Source organism: Lactuca virosa, chromosome 8 (genome assembly GCF_052849685.1).
Source record: "Lactuca virosa cultivar CGN04683 chromosome 8, Lactuca_virosa_CGN04683_v6, whole genome shotgun sequence".
Taxonomy (NCBI): domain Eukaryota; kingdom Viridiplantae; phylum Streptophyta; class Magnoliopsida; order Asterales; family Asteraceae; genus Lactuca; species Lactuca virosa.
This window is the reverse complement of record NC_136433.1, coordinates 202,041,739-202,047,072: the sequence shown is the minus strand read 5'-3', so window position 1 is coordinate 202,047,072 and position 5,334 is coordinate 202,041,739. Positions and strand designations below refer to the sequence as shown.

The 5,334-nt window shown below is 25.7% G+C and overlaps 1 long non-coding RNA gene across 1 annotated transcript; it reads right to left on the bottom strand.

The window, feature by feature from the left end:
• Nucleotides 1–1,613: 1,613 nt before the first annotated feature.
• LOC145134121 (uncharacterized) lies at nucleotides 1,614–3,618 on the bottom strand. Its single transcript, XR_013718927.1, has 2 exons — nucleotides 3,434–3,618; nucleotides 1,614–2,146 (listed from the first exon to the last, which is right to left on the bottom strand). It is a non-coding gene; the product is annotated as an uncharacterized LOC145134121 (long non-coding RNA).
• Between the last annotated feature and the right edge of the window lie 1,716 nt (nucleotides 3,619–5,334).

Sequence of the window (5,334 nt, the reverse complement as noted above, 5' to 3'; positions counted from 1 at the left end):
CAGAATTTGAGACCAAAAGTATTGTTCCAAATAAAAAATGATGATGACGAGGATGATGATACGATCAAATCTTGTTTTCCAGTAGAGCTATAATAAAATATAAAATAACGTATTCACAAAAAGTTTTTTTCATTTGCATATTTCAAAGAACAGACAAAAAATTGTATTCAAAGTAAAAAAGTATTAAAGATAAAAATCATAAAAATATGATTATGTTATTAATATTAGATCTCTTAATATTATCATTAAAAGAATAATTCTCAAATTTATATATAATTCAAAAGTTTTTTTGAAAAGTATAATAATATTATATGAATGCTAAATTATATATCCAACATTGTAATAAATATAAAATGGTTTTGTCATGACATTGGCTATGAAATAATATTCTTGTATAAAGTTACAACTATTTTGAACAACATTACTAATGATATCTACTCGTTACTTGCACATGAAAAAAAAATTATGTATAATTCTTAATTAATGTTATTTTTAAATATTGTTATAGCTAAGAAATTTGAAATTTACTTATTTGAGTCATATAGTTTTGACCATGATGATTTTTTAAAATAGCAACTATTATTTTCAAGGTAACTTTATGTAACTTATAACTTTATGTTAATATTAATTATTTTTGTTGTTAATTAATATTAAAATTACTTGTTATTATTAAAAAATTATAAAAAAAACTTTTAAAAACCTCTTATTATTATTATTAAAATAGATAAAGAGTAAACTGTCTTTTTTTCAAATTTTCAAATTATATAAAGTTGTGGGAAAATTTGATAATACATACATGTAAAAATTGTGGGAGTTACAAACAAAATACATATTTAATAATTATAAATGATTTAGAACTTGTAAATCTTTATAAACAATTTTTTTATACGTTTTTCCACTTAGTCCAATCACTTTTTTTTTTAAATTTAACAATTTTAACTTTTAATAAGAACTGTAACACATCTTTGAAAGAAAAACTCGAAGATATAACCTCTAAAATCGAGCATTTTGGTTAGCCAAATAAGTTTTATCCACACAACATGACTTGAAGAGTTTTTTATTTTTTTATTTATTTTATTTTATTATATTTTTTAAAATTATAAATATACTAAAATACATCTAAATTATTCCACCTATGACGAGTTAATTTTTAATTTTTATAGAACATGAATTTATTAACATGTTCTTTTTATTGTAAAAGCTATTCAATTACATAATATATATATATATATATATATATATATATATATATATATATATATATATATATATATATTACAAACTAAATGACATTTAGTGGCACAGAAAAAATAATAGTAAAAACCAAAAAAAGTGTTACTAAAGACCCCCTGGGAAATCAATGGCACAAAAAAAGTGCCACTAAAAACCTGTTGGGTTTTAGTGACACTTTTTTGTTATGTCACTATAATAGTTATGGGGTTTTAGTGACATTTCTTTTATGACACTAATATAGTTGTTAATATAAATAAAAAATTTCTGCTTTTAGTGGTACATCTTTTTCGCCATTTTTTTAAAAAATTTGGTCCGACGGTTTTTGAATTTAAAATTTTAAATATAATCTAATCTAATAAAAAAGCAATTAAGATAGCAAATGGAAAACACAATACCATTACTTAAATTAAAAAACAACTTTTTTAACAACAATATTTGAAATACAAGTCTTCAAAAAAGTATATTAATAAGTCTAGATGTTGTGTTTATAACATTCAAAGTATAAAACTATCAAACTAAATTCTTTGGCCCGGAAGAAACGCGAAACTTGATTGACCTTGAGCTTTGAATAATTTCTCCTCTTCTTCATCCAACACGGTGCAAAAATTGGTGGTTTTACATATGTGCAAAAGGGTATGTGAAAAATTCAATCTTTGATGAAATTGAATAAAAAAGTAATGGAATTAGCAAGGTAATGGAATGGAATCACATCTCTATCCCATTTCTATATGGCAAAAAAACATGATTTTTTTAACCATAATGATCAATTCTATTCTCTCTGTGATTACTGCATACCAAAAACTATCTATACCATTACTTAAGTTCCACCTTGCATTTATTTTTGAGTACAGAGAAGTGTTTAGTCATGAAATAGCAGTATCCCCTCCAAGATAATTATATCAGATGCATTCACCTGTGAAGAACACACAAAAAGTTAAAGAAGATAGTCTTCAACTTGAAAAAGTTACGCATATAATATTGGAGCAAGTACATGTATTTTAATATTACCTTATAATAATAAAATTAATTCATTTTTCTAACTTCCAAGATTAAAGTAATATGAACTGATTTGAATATTAGTTTAGTTAGCTTATTTTTGTTTAGTTACCAACAAAAATTGAACTGATTTGAATATTAGTTTAGTTACCAACAAAAATTGAACTGATTTGAATATTAGTTTAGTTACCAACAAAAATTGTAGTCAGTAGTACTATGCTATAGTCAATGGATACCTAGAAGCTATAGTCAATCAAAACCACACAACACAAATAAATTCAGCAACAATAATAATAAATGTAAAAGGGTAAACTGGTTAATTTACACGGTGTGATGAGATCCACTTGGGGGATTAAAATGTTAAAGAAATTCATTTTCGTGATGGACATGTTATAAAAAGTTTATACAGGGACCATTCCCATAATTTTCAACAAAGCACTTGGATGAAAAGTTTTAGTTTAGTTTTATTATGAATAAATATAAAGTCAAGGATGAAACCTACACATAGGTTAAGGAATGCACAAGCTCTTGAAAATCATACGCTGACTGTGGAGAACACAAATTCATCATATAATACATGATAATGGGTGTAGGCCTCGTTGTCTGCTGTTTTACAAAACAAATCCAAAAGTAACTACTCACATAAAACTTTTATTTAGGTGTATAAGAGTAAAGTAATTAGAACAACAGAAAGACCTAAGAAGCGATGAAAAAAAGCATAAGAAGCGATGAAAAAAGCATCATAAGCAAGATATCCCTTCTTTTCTAACAAAAATAACTGAATAGTGTATTCAAGTAATCTATTTGAAAATACTTGTTCATTATACTCTAATACATCCGAGAATCAACAACACATGCAATGCTAGGTTAAAAAACTGCTTTTGATTTCATTGTCCTTGGAAAGATAGGAATAGAATGTACAACGCCTTCCAAACCCTAGGAATGTTAAAAGTACCAATATAGAGTTTGGGGTGTTATAAAATTATTATTACTGAATCGATTTTGAATCCAACAAACAATATTTCGGGCTATAAATCCTAATGCTAGAATCTAACTCATAGCTTGCGAGAAAAAAAATGAAAGGGGAAAATCAATTTTGCTTCTCGTCGGTTGATTTACTCATGAGTATTTATGTTGATTGTTGACAAAAGGAACAAGTTTAGGAGAATATGATGAAGGAGGAAGAAGAGAGGTGAGGGAATACCTGATTAAAGCAACGAAGTCAACAAGAGCGGAAGGATGAAGAGGATACAGTAAACGCAACAATGATGGTGGGTGAGGACGACACTGAAGAAAGGAGACGGAGGCGTCTTGCCGAGCAACGAAGGGTTTAGAAGGTCGATATGAGTTTGGGCGATGGAGTCAGATGCATTTTGATGTATGGGATTGTTTTCTCTTATTTTTCCCTAAGTTAGGCGGATGGAAATTATAAGGAGGGAAAACTAAAAGTGCAAATCTAAATCAAAAATAGTTGGTGGGAAAATTACGAGGGAAACAAAAACGATTTAGTGGCACAATGAAAAAAAGGAAAAAGTGATTAAATTAAAAAGAAAACATATACCGACATTTTAGATTATTATGCCACTAAGTTCATCCACATCAGTACAATGCCACTAATCTTTCAATTGTAACACATCAGCTTTGCAATGACTACTCACATCAGTGCAATTACTCTCATCTTTCAAAAGTATTCTACATTGTCACATCAACAATTACTTTATATATATATATATATATATATATATATATATATATATATATATATTAATATTTACTTAATAATAAATAAACATAAATTTTATTATCATAATTAAAATAATATTTTTAAAATAAAATAACAAAATAATAATAAATATTAAATTACTTTATTAATGATTTAAATATTAAGACGTTACAAAAAACATGAATTATAAAACAAATATTACAATATTATTCCTCATTTTCTTCGTCTTCAAATCGGTTCCAAATCTTTTCAATCAAATCTGCTTGTAGTTGGTGATTTATGGATCTGTTACGAATTTTTGCATGACTCCGAAGATACATTTCATATGAAGGAAGACGACTTCGTGAAATTTCAGGCCGAACTATATTAAAATTAACATTATTATCTGTAAACTAGATGGACGTCAAAAGAGTAAACTAGCGATGAAATTATTAGAAATTGATCCATCAACATTGTTAGAACAACAAAGAAAGTTGTTTGAAATGCAACTCGATATGTTATTAAACGGAAAATGATGTCAGTTTTATGCACTCTATCAATTACGTTTAAATAATTGTATTTCTTTTAATTTAATATGTTTATGATCATTTATATTTTAAATAAATAATAGTTATTAATATTTGTTAATCGAGAAAGGAGGTATATATCACTGTTTTAAAAATCGGTTTTTTAGTTGAACCGATCTGGTGACCGGTTCCGGGTTCAATCGGTTCTACCACTGGTTCAACCCGTTCATGCATTTTTATGTATTTTATGGTCTACGTTTAAATTAAATAGTTGTATTCATTCTAATTTAATGTTTACAATTATATTTCTTAAATAAACTATAATTATTAATATTTGTTAATTAAATAATAATTAAATTTAAAATTGAAGTTAACGTAAACACAAATAAAATGAAATTTGGAAAACAAAATAAACAATGTTTATATATATATATATATATATATATATATATATATATATATATATATATATATATATATATATATATATATATATATATATATATATATATATATATATATATGTTAATGTAATAAAAACATGATTAATTGGAAAAGTATTAAAAGAGAAACATTATTTTAATATTAAATATGATTTGCAAGCCTTTCTAATATTGAAAGGAGTTAGTCGACGTGGCATGTAAAATGAAGTATGTGGCATTGCAAAAGATATTGACAGCCTGCGATGTGATGCTCTAATAAGTATGACTTTTAGTGGCATAAAATATCAAGTGCCACCAAAATCATTAATTTTTATAGTGGCATTTACAATGTGCCACTAAAAGCACCATATAGTGTCACAAAACAAATATGCAACTAAAAGATTGTGTCACTAAATGTCATTTAATTTGTAGTGATATATATATATATATATAT